The sequence below is a fragment of the Callorhinus ursinus genome, unplaced genomic scaffold (assembly GCF_003265705.2).
Source record: "Callorhinus ursinus isolate GAN/ISIS: 27379988/994484 unplaced genomic scaffold, GSC_fseal_2.0 scaffold60, whole genome shotgun sequence".
NCBI lineage: Eukaryota > Metazoa > Chordata > Mammalia > Carnivora > Otariidae > Callorhinus > Callorhinus ursinus.
In genome coordinates, this window is record NW_027397122.1 from 5750732 (window position 1) to 5767447 (window position 16716).

General features: G+C 41.6%; 1 long non-coding RNA gene across 1 annotated transcript; it reads left to right on the forward strand.

Moving 5' to 3' along the window:
* The first annotated feature begins 7611 nt into the window (after positions 1-7611).
* Positions 7612-9431, forward strand: LOC141371201 (uncharacterized). Its single transcript, XR_012375965.1, has 3 exons — positions 7612-7687; positions 7801-8381; positions 8503-9431. It is a non-coding gene; the product is annotated as an uncharacterized lncRNA (long non-coding RNA).
* Positions 9432-16716: the final 7285 nt, after the last annotated feature.

Genomic DNA, 16716 nt, shown 5'->3' on the forward strand with positions numbered 1-16716 from the left:
TTGTGTGGAGTTGTTTGTAGCATTTCCTTGCCATCACTTGGTATCTGCAGCGTCTATAGTGATATCCCTTGCCTCATTCCTGACGGTAGTAAATTGTGCCTTCCTTTTTTTTTTTTATGCCAGTTTTGCTAGAAATTTGATGATTTTATTGCTTTAGGAACAATTTTTTGTTTCATTGATTTTTTTCTTGTTTTCCTATTTTCAATTTTAATGATTTCTGTTCAGCTCTTTATTATTCCCTTCTTTCTACTCCCTTTGGCTTCGTTTTGCTCTTCTTTTTCTCATTTCTTAAGTGGAAGCTTATCTTATTGGTTTGAGACTTCTTTTCTTTTCTAGCATGTGCATTTACTGCTATAAAACTCCCTTGTGGCACTGGTTTAGTTGCATTCTGTACATTTTAGTTAAATGTGGGAGGGAAGGTCAAAGGAAGTTTTGGTCTTCCTTTGGTGGGGGCTGACTGCTGGCTTCAGTGACTGCATCCAAGTGGTCAAAGCAGCACTGGGCTCCTCCTTAGCCAGCTGCTGATCACCCGAGCAAGCCTGTTCCAAAGGGCTGGGGTTCACGTGGGACAAGCACGTGACCTGTTTGTGGAAAGAAAACCTCAAACCGTTTGCAGTTTAAATAAGTACATATTAAACAAACTCCTTGATGAGAAAACAAAGTTACTTTTTTTTTCCCCCCAGCTGCTTAGGAATTCAAGAAAGCAACCTCACTACCTATTTAATCTGATTACAATATTTCAGATATGAGATTATGCCATTTGACATTTAGGTTGTATTCAGTCACTTTTCATTAAAGGGTTCTGTAGCCGGATGAAGTTAGTTTTCAGTGGAGAGTTGGACCTGATTTTCCATTTCCTTTTCTTCAGTAGGTTTCAGTATGTGTTCTTGAATATCTTCCAGTGATCTGTGAGGTGCAAGCATTCTTATTATTCTAAGCAAATATGTGAAGATCCTTTATTTAAAACAGCAATCAATTAATATGCATTGACGATTGGTAACCCTCAGAGTTAATAAACTGTCTTTACCTTTTCTCAAGCTACTCAGAATATTTTGAGATTCATGTTAAACAGCTTGCTGACAGTGAAGAAAGGTATTTCATTTTTGTCCTTGTATTATGGCAGGGAGCTAATATGCAATGCATAACGATTTATTGCAAAGAAAAATCTTTCTCAGAGACAACCAACAAAAGAAGTAATATTACTCTAATGAAAGAAGCCTCACAAATGAGTATTTCCAGCAACTGGTTGAAGTTCAGGTGAGACAGGTGGTTCTATAGATGGTGTCATGCCGGGGCACGGAAGATGCCTCCTGTCAGATGTGGACGAGGAATGAACACTTCACTCAGAGGCTTGAAGTTTTACTTTATTTTCATATTAGAGAGATAACTTGCCTGTTTACTTGCTGGATGCTGACAGGGACAATACTGGTTGTTTTCTGAAGTGAAAGTGTCTTTTCGGCAGTTGAAGGGGTATGAATAACCATTTTCCAAAGCAGTCTCCTGGTGGTGGCTGCCAGCCTCCCTCCTCTGCCCCTGTGAAGAGCGCATTGATTTTCTACGCTCAGAAGACTCAGTCCCCCAGAAAAAAGAAACAGTGGCTGTGCTCCCAGCAGGGAAACTCATTCTGTTAGTGGTGACATCAAGCACACCAGGAAAGAGATCATTTTTAAATTGGAGCAGAGGACTTCAGGCAAGTTACTGTTGGCTCAGAGGGACCCTGCTTGCAGAAGTCGCCCCCAGGGTGCCACCTTACAGACTCGATGCCCAGAATGGGACCCAGAAACAGGATGACGCTAGGCGCTGGAGCCTTTTCCCAAGGACCATGGAATAGTCCCACTAAAGTTCCTCTGCTGTGTTGTTTTGAGTGCTTTGAAAAACCACACAAAACATCTAAACTAATCAATTTTAAGCTTAAGGGAGATATACACACTGCACATTCATTCATATTAACATACTGAATATATTTAGAGCAAAACCACAAAACTCTAATGAAAAGCCTTACCTGAACTGATGGTTATTATAACTGACAGGAATATACTTGCTTGGCAAAGTTTCCTTTGACATATCCTTATGTGTATTTGTCGCTGGTATTAAAGCTAGTTTATTTGAAATTAGTCGTTTACATATGGTTTAATCTTTAATTATCTCAGAATACATAATCAATACACAAACATTACATTATACACAAAAGAAAATACAATAGGAAAATGGAACCTTATCCAATAACCTAGGAACAAACACATTATGTATATAATTGCAGAAATTTCATTATGAACACATAAATACAGGTGTGCTCATGTGTGTATGTTTTTGCAACTATTTAACCAAAATGGGATCTCAACTGGAGCAAACTTTATAATGTTCTTTTCACTTAACGGAACATTCTTCCGTTTTGAGATACACACATATAGAAAAATTTGTGAATGGCTGGATAATATTTTTATTTAAACTCTTATGGAAAAAATATATTTTCAGGATTATAAAAACAGTGTGATAAGTAACCTAGGAATACATTCAATAATTCCATTAGAAAAAATTGCTGGATGGGTGTCTGGCTGGCTCTTTGGGTGGAGCGTGTGACTCTTAATCTGAGGGTCATGAGTTTGAGTCCCACGTCGGGCATTGAGACTACTAAAAATAATTAAATAAATAAAAATTTTAAAGATAAAAAAAGAATAAATTTCTGAAAATTCTGTTTTTAGGTTGAATGCTTACAATTCCTTAAAATTGTTTCTTAGAAGAATTCCTTAGAAATGCTGATATTTGGGCGCCTGGGTGGCTCAGTTGGTTAAGCGACTGCCTTCCGCTCAGGTTATGATCCCGGAGTCCTGGGATCGAGTCCCGCATCGGGCTCCCTGCTCAGCGGGGAGTCTGCTTCTCCCTCTGACCCTCTTCCCTCTCGTGCTCTCTGTCTCTCATTCTCTCTCTCTCAAATAAATAAATAAAATCTTTAAAAGAAAAGAAATGCTAATATTTGTGCTAAATTTTCTTGCCTAAAAATTATATATAAATATACCATTTAATATTAGCCATTCTGCTGGGTGATCTAAAGTATCAAATTGTTTTAATCTATAATATATTAATATTATCATATTGAGAGTATTAATATAGTAATATCAAGGACTGTAATTGAAAAATACTTATATATTTATACAAATTATATATGTTAATTTTAAAATACATTGTTATATAATATTTATATATTTTTTAAGATTTTATTTATTTGTTATAGGGAGAAAGAGATAGAGCACACAAGCAGGGGGAGTGACAGGCAGAGGGAGAAGCAGGGTCCCCAGCTGAGCAGGGAGCCCGATGTGGGACTCGATCCCAGGACCCAGAGATCATGACCTGAGCCAAATGCAGACGCTTCACCAACTGAGCCACCCAGGCACCCCATTTCAAATATAAGTTTTCTCTGGTTAATCGGTTGTAATGTCCTCTCCTGATGTCTATTGTTCTACTGTTTTCCAGATTCATGAGAACTCAGTATAATCAGGATTATGGCATTCTGTCATATATTTGCTTTTTTTGTTTGTTTGTTTGTTTGTTTTTGAGAGAGAGAAGGAGTGTATGTCAGCATGGGGAGGGGCAGAAAGAGAGAGAGAGAATCATAAGCAGGCTTCACACCCAGCACAAAGCTTGATGTGGACCTTGATCTCACGACCTTGAGACCATGACCTAAGCTGAAATCAAGAGTTGGATGCTTAACCGACTGAGTCACCCAGGCTTTTTGTGCCTGTTTGTATTTTTCAACCTTTTTAAAGGTGGTTTTGTTGCTGTTTTCTGCCATCTCTTGTAGAGAGATTAAAATATATATTTAGTCCAGTCTATCAACTTTGTTTGAAGCTCAGCTTCTGATAACATGCCTCAAAAGCTTACTTGGGTCCAACCGCCCTGCATTTTCAATCGTACGTAAATCAGTTAGTCCTGAGATTGATTCTGAATTCATTTGTGGTGAACTGTGTGATGAGTAAACAGGGTAGACCTTTCTTTTTCCAATGGTCCGTCTACTATTTTAGGATAACTCATTACTCACCCCTCTATTTGGAATGTAATAACGATTACATGGGTAGTTGGCACGTCCACGGACTTCATGTCTTCCCCTAGAGTAAATGTTTGACTTCATGCATTTGTTTGACTTCTGAAAGCAATACAAGATATGTCAATGATCATACTTGAATCCCATCTACTTTCGATGAAAACTAAGTTCTTCTTCACAAAAAATTGACTTTAGAGGCTTCCACGGTGTCTCTCACGTTTATTCATCCAGTTAAACTGTAGAGTTGTTCTGTTAGGTTTTATTAAATGTTATTTTGGGGATATTGACCACGTGGTTTTGGATTAAGACCCTGAATGTCTTGCTCCTCTGTCGTTTACTATCTTTAAACTGTAATGGGATGATCAGAATAAGAATCATATCTTACAGAGGCTGTGATAAGTGAATTAATGTTTATAGAAATTTTAATAAAGTCTTCAATTAATGTTGGATGGATTCAATCACAAAATTACAGCACTGTGCATTAAATTAATGATTTTGAGTCCTCTAATATAAGAAAATGACATCTCTCAATACAATGGTCTTAATTCACGTATCTGATTACATATTATAAGCACTGTGCATTTTAAAACATAATTTTAATTACCTTCCATTTTTTATTTCGATGAAGCATAGAATCTTTTTTTTAATTTTTTTATTGTTATGTTAATCACCATATATTACATAATTTGTTTTGGTGTACTGTTCCATGATTCATTGTTTGTTCATAACACCCAGTGCTCCAAGCAGAATGTGCCCTCTTTAATACCCATCACCAGGCTAACCCATCCCCCTACCCTCCTCCCCTCTAGAAACCTCAGTTTATTTTTCAGAGTCCATCATCTCTCCTGGTTTCTCTCCCCATCTGACTTACTCCCCTTCATTCTTCCTCTCCTGCTATCTTCTTCTTTTTCTTTTTTCTTAAAATATGTTGCGTTATTTGTTTCAGAAGTACAGATCTGTGATTCAACGGTCTTGCACAATTCACAGCGCTCACCATAGCACATACCCTCCCCAATGTCTATCACCCAGCCACCCCATCCCTCCCACCCCCCACCACTGCAGCAACCCTCAGTTTGTTTCCTGAGATGAAGAATTCCTCATATCAGTGAGGTCATATGATACAGAAGCATAGAATCTTTTTCTCATTACGTTTTTGAGCTAGTTATTTAATACAAAAAAGTACCATACTTTATTAAAATGGGCCAAAATATTAACTTTCTTATTATTTCTGATTTCCTTCTAATTATTTCTTAGAGATTATAGATACACTTTTGTATTTTCAACTCTTGATATTAGTGGGGAGTCCGTACAGATCTGTGCTGGTTGGCACAAGTCACAGAAATATGAATAGAAATGAGTTGTGAGCTTTGACCAACAGAAGGAAAAATAAAACAATTTAGTAGCTAGTTCTGGTGAGCTCGAAGCAGGTTATCAAAAGTTAAACTTTGAACAAAGTTGACAGATTGAGCTAAATATATATTTTAAACTTTCTTTACAGAAAACAGCAAAAAGAAAAATCTCTAAGAAGGTGAAAAAATAGCAGACAGAAACAAAAAGCAAATATACGACAGAATACTACAATCCTGATTATACTGAGTTCTCCTGAATCAATAACACCATTATCATTTCACTCTTCTGAAATTGTTACCCAGTTTAAGCAGAAAACTTTTTTAAATATAAAATGTAAAGAGGAGAAAGAAAGAAGTATTAATATGGTGGGTTGGGAAAGAGATAGCTAGGAAATTCTGAATTATCTATGCCCTCCCTGGCTCCAAAATAACTAGAAATCCCCACACATTCCTCTCTTCCATTTACCTATTGATGGATTCCATATAAATCAGCTAAGAAACTCATCATGTTTTCCAAAGTTAAGAGGATTTTGGTTTACAGAGGTTTATATAATTGCATTTCTCAAGACACACCCTAGCTAAAGGGTATTAAATATCTGTATCTTGTCTTTCATAACATATCAGACTTCAGAAATATTTCAAAGAGCTTACGTTTCAGTGCATTTCATGTGGGAAGGATCTTTGGCTTCTGTCACTGGTGGTGGTTTGTTTGTTTGGCAAATGTGAAATTATCCCCATATTTATCAAAATCAGCTCTGATTCTTCAAGAGGGGGGATTGTTCAGGTAAGAGTCTGCTCTCCCCACTGCATATCCGAGATTCAGAGTGCAGCAATTTATTCAATATACAATCAGTCGATAGATCTTATTAGTTTGACTCAAGAAATAATTGTAGTCTAGTCAAGGGAATGCGGTTAAATTATATGCTTTCTGTCAGATAAATCTCCAACTGTATCTCAGGTAAGTTGTAAGGATGCTTTATGGTGCCACAATAATAAGATTTCCTTCTAAACTTTAGCTCTCCCAGTTCTTCAACTATAGAAAAAAAATCACCAGGAACATAAATGAAATCTATGCGATCTATAACATAAATAGAGCAGTTTGTTTCTATCAGTAACGGCCAATGTTAGCATAATAATGATTTTAATCCCGTGCATTCTCGTGGGGAAAGGATGACACTCATTAATTAAGAATCATCTGACATGCTTAGAATGATTTTAATATGCTAGCCTATCAGCTTCTTTTGATACACCCTGTGTCATGCTAGCTTCTGATAAAATTATTTTCATTGATGATACTATCTTCTTGTCCCCAAAAATGAGCATTAAAGCAATCAGAGCTCTAAGATTAAATTGAACAGTGGGAGAAAAAGCAAGTCTTGGCCCCAAAGAAAACCTTACTCGTATATGTAAAATTACATTTAACACATTAAATTCCATTTTTGCATACTGAATGTTACTAAACGTGTCCAAACCACAAGCTCTCTTTTTATGTTTTAAAGACCTTTAGAAAGGGCGCCTGGGAGGCTCAGTTGGTTAAGCGACTGCCTTCGGCTCAGGTCATGGTCCTGGAGTCCCGGGATCGAGTCCCACATCGGGCTCCCTGCTCAGCGAGGAGTCCGCTTCTCCCTCTGACCCTCCCTCCTCTCATGTGCTCTCTCTCTCTCTCATTCTCTCTCTCAAATAAATAAATAAAATCTTTAAAAAAAATAAAGACCTTTAGAAAACCAGAAGTATTATTCATTATATTTATCATTAGACCAGGAGGGGAAGGCTCAGGCTTTGAAATATTTACAAATTTGAAATACTCACAAATGCATAATAACTCTCAGAGTCAGGAGACATGCAATGTCTATATGATCTTTTCCTCAGCACCTTTTATTTTAAATATCAAAATCCGGTTCCTCGTGTACATAAGATGATGCTCTTTATGGATCAAACAATGGAAGTAGCTAGAATTGTCATCATGCTTTGTCTTCGAAAGTTCATTTGAGTCTTTTGATTTGCCCAAGTGATTCTTCCATTAACAGGTCCCGACTTTTATGTTAAGCTTCCGATTTCTTATAAGCACAATTATAATCTTAATTATATTATATTCCCTTTTATATTATATTATACTATAATTATATTACACTCCCTTTTAAAAATATAACCTTTTGGGGTTATACTTTGGAAATCAGATCATGTCTTTCCTTGAAGCTTTATGGATGAAGACACAGGGACAAGTCCTTCCTGGATGCAGCAATGCTGGGTCATCCCACGGACATCTCTGTATATACTGGCATGAAGTTTAGCATATGAGGTTTGGGTCTGGAACATTTGTTACTTTTTAAAGAATTAATGACTTAAGTCTTTCTCGAGTCCAATTGGGTAATGGCTTTAGTCCTTAATTATGGCTCCTTCCCTTTCTTGCAGATACATAAGATTCTCCCAAAACAGAAGAAGAAATTCTGATCTTCAGTACATATGATCAGTGCAACACCTTTTATGTGATCGCCCTGAAGAAGCTGGATGGCCCCCTGGACACACAATTTTGTTTGGATGTAAAGACTGATCTCACCACAGACACACACACACACACACACACACACACACACACACACACACATCATGGGGTATGAACATGTTTTGTTTGTTGTTGTTTGTTTGTCTGTTTGTTTTTCTTTTTCACCTTGGAAATCAATATGGCCATTTCTTACAGAACAAAACATACCCACACTTGCCATTTGACTCAGCAATTGTCCTATTGGGTCTTTATCCCAATAAAATGAAAACTGGTGTTCACACAAATTCTTGTACACAAGTGTCCACAGAAGCTCTCATCATAACAGGCAAAAAACTGAAAGTAACGCAGATGTCCTTCCATGGGCGAATGGGTGAACCAGTGGCTGTGCCTCCACAGTATGGAGCACCACTCTGCTCTCGATACAAAAGGACAAGCCAGTGATCCACTCAACAACCTGGATGGATCTCAAAAGACTTACTCTGAGAGAAGAGTCCATGTCAGAAGGACACATACTGCACAATCCCATTTATTTTTTTTAAGATTTTATTTATATATTTGAGAGAAAGCGAGAGCAAGAGAGAGAGAGAGCACAAGCAGGGGGAGGGTTATAGGGAGAAGGAGAAGCAGACCCCCCACACACATCCACTGAGTGGGGAGCCCGATGTGGGGCTCGATCCCAGGACCCCTGGATCATGACCTGAGTCGAAGGCAGACGCTTAAGCGACTGAGCCACCCAGGCGCCCTTGCACAATCCCTTTTATATAACATTCTTACATGATAAAGTTGATGAGATGGAGAGGTGGCCAGTGGCTGTCAAGGCTGTCCCCCCTGGGGACGAGGTAACCAGGGACTATGCGTGTGGTTATAAATGAACAGCCCAAGCCCTGTGGTGGTGGTGGTAGGGCGGCTCCTTATGTGGGTAGGTTACAGGGACCCACATGTGTGCTATAACTTCACAGAACCACACATACACACGCACACACACACACACACACACACAGGGGCACGTGCAACAAGTCATGCCTGAATAAGCCCTGGGGACTGCAGGTATTGGTCACTCACACACAGAGACTTTCTCAGCAGGTGCAACGCTGGTTTATGAAAGCTGCAAGGAGCAGAGCAGCTTTGGTATTTCTTGATGGCTGGGATGGGACCGCAGAGCATCCCACACAAGGACAGAGCTTGAGCACCACCGCAGGGAGCCTGGGGCTTCCCCTTCAGTTTGCCTGGATCTCCAGCTGAAGCGGACGAAGCAGACACAGGACGGGTGGGCCTGAACGTCACAGATGGTCAAACGTCAGGGATTCCGTGTCTTCGATTGGATTTCCCATCCTCATTGTCAGAACCCACTAAACCAGAATTCCAGAGGACAGCTTCTCTTCACTGTGTGTGATAAAAGTTTTGTGGGCTTCTTTCTTTTCCATTATCTCATGGAGATACGGAGCTCATTAGTGGTTCTCCCCTCCCTTGTGACTTCAGAGGGCCAAGGGATCGCTTGAATCACCCAGTGTTTTTTCTAGAATCTAAAGACAGAATTTAACTGGAGACGACAATAGGAAAAAAAAAAAAAAAGGAAGGAAGGGAGGAAGGGGGGGGGGGAGGGAGAAGCTAGTGCCTCCTTTGCTGCAGGTGAGTGTCTGTGGCTCTCGGACACACAGACACCACGGAACTCAGAAGGTGCCTCACAGGTGGCTTGACCTCCACCCTCCGGCTGGCTCAGAAAGTCTAATCCCTGCTAGAAATAGCCACCACACTGAAAACATTTGAGGAATCATTGTCCAAATAGAAACTTTCCCTTTCTTCTCATAGTTGATGCCTGTCACTTTTGAGTGTTATTTTAAGATTGCTAAGTTAATAGCATCCAAGTTTACAAAATAATGGAGAAAAATAAGTCGCTATAAATTCTAGCAGCCAGAACACTGCAGAGATGCTTTTTTGCTGAGAGTTGAAAAAGTGAGCTAAGTGCCATCCACTGTGCGCCCTATTTGAAAAGAAATAGCATTCTCCTACTTCTCAAATATTCTGGAAACATGACCTCTGTCAGTCTCACTGCTTGGCTTGTGTCTGTCCCCTGGACCCTCCGTCACTAGGTTCCTGTGCTCTCAGGGAGTGCCGAGGACAGGGTAGCCATAAAAGGGCATGCTGAAGGAATAGAAAATGCGTTTGGCTTTCGAAAATCAATTTGCTTTGAAGAGAAATACTCACATACTTTGTGAACAAATCCTGGGATGACCAGACTCCAGTGTAGAGCAGGGTGATGTCATTGCCAGGTTTATACGTGACGAATCCCATGTGCTCCTGCCTCGAGGTTAAGAAGGACCACCCCCGAGGGATGGGATGGCTGGGTGATAGACATTGGGGAGGGTATGTGCTACGGTGAGCGCTGTGAATTGTGCAAGACTGTTGAATCACAGATCTGTACTTCTGAAACCAATAACGCAACATATTTTAAGAAAAAAGGAAAAGAAGAAGATAACAGGAGAGGAAGAAAAGGGGAGTATGTCAGAGGGGGAGACGAACCATGAGAGATGATGGACTCTGAAAAACTGAGGGTTCTAGAGGGTAGGGGGGTGGGGGGATGGGTTAGCCTGGTGACGGGTATTGAGGAGGGCACGTTTTGCATGGTGCACTGGGTGTTATGAACAAACAATGAATCATGGAACACTGCATCAAAAACTAATGATGTAATATATGGTGATTAACATAACAATAAAAAAAAGAATAAAAAAAAAAAAAAAAAAAAAAAAAAAAAAAAGGACCCCCCCCCCCAATGTAAAACTCAGGGTGGGCTGCTTACACAATGCCACCAGCACAAGGTCCCTAACTAGCCACTTTCTTCCACAGTGTGTGTGCTTTCTTCCGCCCTCTTGTGTGTGTGTGTGTGTGTGTGTGTGTGTGTGTGTGTGTGTGTGACCCACCGGTTTGGGTGAGAGATCAAATCACTTGCATGCTACGGTAACTGACACAGGAGGAGACCCTCTTGCTCATGCTAAGGTGGCCAGATAGTAGGGGTGAACAGGGCTCTTTCCTCAGGCACACAGAATCCCACACAACAAGAGCCCGCCAAACAGCAGAAAGTGAAGCAGGTGCCCCATCTCACACTCTGTACGAAGATCTGAGAATATACATAAATATCAGACAAACCACAGGGTGATATTCAGTGTTTGCCAGCCGGTAGGAAAATGGCACCAGCCTCTTGAGGGAGTCTCATGCTCCAGCAAACAGACAGAGCCACCCACGCTGCTTGGAGGAAGGTCTCGCAGGCAGCTGTCTCACAGATGCTGAATGGACTGTCCACGCACCTGTGCACAGCAGAGTCTGCGCCCCCCAGACCCCTCTTCACTAATGAAGAAAGGGAACACAAAAGCAGGTTGTCTATTCTAAAGGAGACTGGCCTAAACTCAGAGGGTACAGAAGAGCATATCTTGGCGGGGGCGTCAAGTAATAGTGGTCATAATAAATCGTACAGGAAATAGAATTCAGGGGCGCCTGGGTGGCTCAGTCGGTTAATCGTCTGCCTTTGGCTCAGGTCATGATCCCAGAGTCCTGGGATCGAGTCCCGCATCTCAAGCTCCCTGTTCAGTGGGGAGCCTGCTTCTCCCTCTGCCTCTCTCTCTCTCATGAATCAATAAATAAAATCCTTAAAAAAATTATTTCTTTGCATAAGACGTGCAAAATTGAATTAGGGAAAGTTGAAAATAGAGGTTGAAAATCTCAATCTCATGCGTGAAATTGCTCAAATACTAACTACCACCCTCTTTTTTTCTTATTTTTCTCCCCAGAAATCTGTATTTGACACACTTGTTTCAACAAGCTATTGATACATGACAGCGCCTTGGCTGGATTTTCTTGTTTTTCTGGGGAACTACTTCTTCCCTGCAGTTGAAACTAGGCTTCTCCTTGAAAAGAGCAGCCTTTATAAACTTACTTTCTTGTCCTGTAATTGGTATCTCCAAATCAAGAAATGACAGTAATTGCAATTTAAAGACGTCTTAAATCCTTGGACAAAGTGATGTGCTTGCTCTTCCTGTCTACCCACAAAAATAATGGCGTAGAATTTAAATGAATCGAATTAAAATGGGTTTCCAAGTGTGTAAGGATTAACTCTGTTCTATTATTAATTAGAAGCACCTAATGACCAGTGGAGCTATTCATTTTATCAAATATTTCATGATGACTTGTACACAGCACATTTTAGATTGCTTTAGCATTACAAAGAACTGTGAGAAAGACTGAAATCCGCTTCACTTGCTCATTTCAAGGGGATGCAGACACAAACACACCAGATTCCCTCTGCCAGCTAATGAACTCTCCCCTGCACGGAAGTTAATTTTGCCACCTGACACTTTTGTCTGAGACTGTTACGATTTTAGAAAAACATACACCAATGTCTTACAAAAATAAAACAGAAATGTTGTCACAATCGAAACAACCAATTAATAATTGTTCATGGATATTCAAAAAAACCCAAGAAGATCCCACAGATGTAGCAATGTTTGGGCTTTAGTGAAGCAGGAATTGGCGTTGTAGAATAAGGCATCATATTTCAATTGACGACCTCGAGTACAGTTATCCGCTAATAAGTGTTGCCAGGTGTTCAAATTGTTACCAGCTGGGAAGTACAGGTTTGATAGAATCCCCTGTCCTGCCAGGACGCGGTCTCAGGGCTGCAGACCGTGAGTCATGTTACCTGCGGCCACCGGGGAAATGAGGGTCCAGGGGGGGCTCTGCCAGCAGGGTGGGCCCTGGGGCTGCAAAGACAATCCATCCAACACTCTTCTGCACAGGTGAGGGGGAGAAGCTCCCACGCTCCCGTGGTGGATTTACTGACCTGACCGCGATGCCTAGGCTTCTGGACACCTCTCCCTTGCTGCCGCCTTTTTGCAGGTCCTGGGCATGTTGTTCACGAGTGTACAAGGATATTTGCACAAGTAAGGCATTTTAGCTGCTACTCCTTAAGATCGCTGTCCCTCACACCCCTGCAGGTGGGTGTAGCACGCTGTTACAGTAGGTTTGGGCATCTGGGGCTCTGCCAAGGAACGCTTACTTGGGGATGCAGGAGTCTGGGTTTGTTGATTTTGGGGTTTGGCGTTACACTCCTGCGGACTTAGGTCTCTGCTGGCTGACCTGGAATTGGGGTGTGTTCCAGGACCATCCCCCCACCTCTCAGTGGATTCACCGGGCATGCGGGCATGGTGGGGGCCGGCAGGGCCATTCATTCATTCCCGGTACCTGGCAGCACGCAAGTGTGGTAAAGGATGGGGAACAAGGTTTCCAAAACACAAGTATGGATTCTAGTGCTTAAGAATTTCTCCCAAGTCTCAGAGGTCATACACCAGAGAAGCCTGATGGAGGCTGTTCCTAATTTAACACAACCGTGCAAATTTACACAACCTTGCCAACAAGGAAATTCCAAACTGTCATTAATATTTTTTTGATCGACCATACTAGAAGAAGAGTGAATTATCTTTTATGCTACCTAAAACAACAACAACAAAACTAGGTTCCAAATAATTACCTATGAACAAAGGCATTGCCTTCCTTTGGACAAGGAGTAGGGAGCACAATGAAGAAAAGTATCAAAAGTGTCAAGTAGTTTATTAATGAAAACAGTATGATATGTGTTGTTTGCCGGGATTTGGGGATGCTTATACTATTTGCAAGCTTCTTAAAATTTGTGATTCATTGTGATGTCTTTCCTCATCTGAATTCGTGTTTATTTCTTTACCTAAGATTTTTGTGTGGGTAACTTGGTCTCTTCCTCTTAAGGGGGTCATCTAAACTTCATAAGTTCCAGTCCCCACAAAAAAAAATGAGATTTTTCACCTCGGCTTGTCTATGCTTTGGGGTAGCAATATGAGGACATTGATAGTGAATCCCCCCAGTTGTCGTCGTTTTGTTGATGAAGATGATCATGAAGATGACAATGGCGAGGGGACAAATACACCAGATGGGGAGAATTCTGGAAGTTTCCAGGACCCCATCTGAAGGATGGGTGAAATTTGCAGGAAGTGCCTCGCACCGTAGGAACACTGTTCTTAGCCCCGGTTGCGTAAAGACACGGAGGCAGGAATGGACATTAATCAGAGGGGGGTGGCAGCTGGGGGGTGTTTCAAGAAGAATGGATGAATGTGATGTGTTGGAAGAAACAGTAAGTGGTCAGGGTTGAGGCCAGGTGTCAGAGAGCGTTGAATACTTGGGACAGAGGGGACTTCCCGGGGCTAGCAATGAGACACCTCCTGTCACGGAGAGGGTAATGCGGTTATCTCTACTTCTGGATTCCACCAACTGTGCCCAGAACTGCTAATTATCCTATTTCTAAAATATTCCCTTTTGCCCCTTCCAGAGCACCTGTGTAAATCCCAGAGCAGTCAGATCAGTTCAGAACCAAAGGAAAAACAACTCACTTTTGCAAACATGGAATTAAAAAGAAATCAGATGCACTGAAGATGATTCTACAGATGTTTCCATAACGGCTAGCCTGAAAATGGTGGTGGTTGTAACCAACTAGTCTTTAGCCGCGTTTGATGAGGGTGAATGAAGCTCTCATTAGGCAGTATTTGTACATGGCAGAAATTAGCATCGCTTTTCTCTTCCCTCCACTTTTTTAGGTTCTGGCCCAAGATTGGTCTTTTTCACCCCCATCTGTTTATTTCCTTTGATGTTCTCTGCAGAAAGTGACAGCCACTTGGGTCTCTCAGCTATCATTTGCGCAAATAAAACCTGACGGGGCTTTCATAAAATAGTGTCAATAGTATATCAAATTTCTCCCAACATAGTCACACACAGCTGCAGTAACCACAGGGAACAAAGAGCCGCCTTCAACCATAATTTATACAATCATAAATGCAGTGCAATGTTCTCCTTAAAAACAGCCCGGATACCCTATAAACAGGATGAGAAATCATCAAGTCCTTGTTGTTTACTTCCTTTCCTTCTTTTGAAATCGTTGGAAAAGTTCCGTTGCGTTGTTTGCTGGCTTACCTTTCTTCCCGTCTCTGGTTAAATTGCATTATACGTGTGGTGTGTATCTGTGAGGAAGGGGTCTTGAAATACGTGACCAGATGGAATAAAGAAGCATTTGGAAAGACCAAAAATGAGCTGATTTCTCTGTTAATAAGGAAAAGTTCCGTAAGTTTTGTATTAAATACACTTCAAGGTTGAAGAGGACCACGTATTGGAATCAAGAACATGGGAAAGAGCTCGACGCCAAGTCAGAAATGAGGACATGCCATGTTTGGGAAGGTAAAAAGGACCTGTGTAGACCCCAATACAAAAGTATACATGTGACCTGAAGGAGATGAGATTCGTTCCTTTATTCTCCAACCTTCATCATAAGAATCTGTGAGTCTAGGCTATTTACCTACCAAAATGAGAAGCTCTGAACTCAGCATGGTGGGGAGTTCCTATCAGGATGAACACACCACAGCAAAACAGAAGCTCTGCCTTCAGGATTCAGAGAACTAGTGTGGATAATGGGAAGGAGGTAGCAGCGGGGGAAGGGGGCTTGGACAAAGTCAGTGTGATTGTTTTATCTGCACTCAAGTGGGTGTCATGTTGAGGTGGCACAGAAGCTAGACACCCGTGAAGAAGTCCTAAACACCCTACAGATGTGATGCAGTTGCGGAAAAAGCAACGTATCTGTGCCAGTTGACCTCAGACAGTGGACAGATTTGTAAGAAGAAATAGGAAGGTGGAGGGTACAGGAAAGTAGATGCAGAAAGGTTAAAGCCTGTTTGGGAATGAGAATAAACTCAGTTGTGAGCACGAGAGGCGTTTCTGGAATACGGGTCTATGGCAAAAATAAATTTAGAAACGTTGGCTTAAGCAAGTTAAAGTTGTTTTTCTTCTATAAAATGGGTCGGTGTCCTTTAATATAGGGCGAGGCTCACCAAGGCCCCATGGTTTGCAGTGGGGAGGCATTGTTTCTCATCTGCACCATCCCTGGGACTGAGATCTTGACTCCTGGTCCATCTTGGCTGTTGGGCTCCAGCCTGAGGGTTCCTGGGAGGGCAAGTCAGTGTTTCAGCCCTGGCCAGCTGGGCTCAGAAGAAATGAGGAAAAAGGGATGGTAGATAGTAGCCTGAAGGTTCAAGTTCAGGAGAAGACACATTTCCCACCAGTGACTAAAGCTTGCTGTGCACCAGGGGAAGGGCTGTGCCTCCGGTTAGAGATGCTGCTCCTGCCTCCACACCCCTGCCCTGCCTCAAAGGTGATCTGCCAGGATGATTGCCAGAAAGCCCTACCTTGAGGCAAAGAGAGGGTTCTCAAGGTCCCCCTGTGGACACAAGTTCTAAAAGAAGAGTCTGTAGTCTTTAGAAGTCACCACTGGTACCCTCCTCTCTACCTACTTCATAAGGAAGATGATGAACGCAGACAGATTATTTTTTTGGAATTTTTTAGTTCATGTCTCTCATTAATCCATATATAATCACTTGTCTTCTGCTTTGTGGATGCAATGGGTCAGGCAATATTCCTCACAATAACGTCTGTCAAAGTGGCTGGTCATAAAATCTCCACCACCACAATCATTTGAAGGGCATTCGCAACAAAAGCGACTCATTCTGCCATTCTCTGCATCCTACAGTATTTGAGGACAGCCCCTCTTTGCCGTGTGCTTGTCTTCTTGGGAGTGGCTTAAGATTTCTTCCTTTTCTCAGCTCTACCACAAGCTCTTGACACAGGATGAAGAGTGGACTCCTTTGAAAGCTGTCACCAGACAATGGCCATCTTCCAGTTGTCTGCCAGCGAAGATCAGACCGTGCTGATCAGGGGGAATCCCTTCCTCGTCCTGGATCTTGGTCTCTATTTTTTCTCTTGTACTG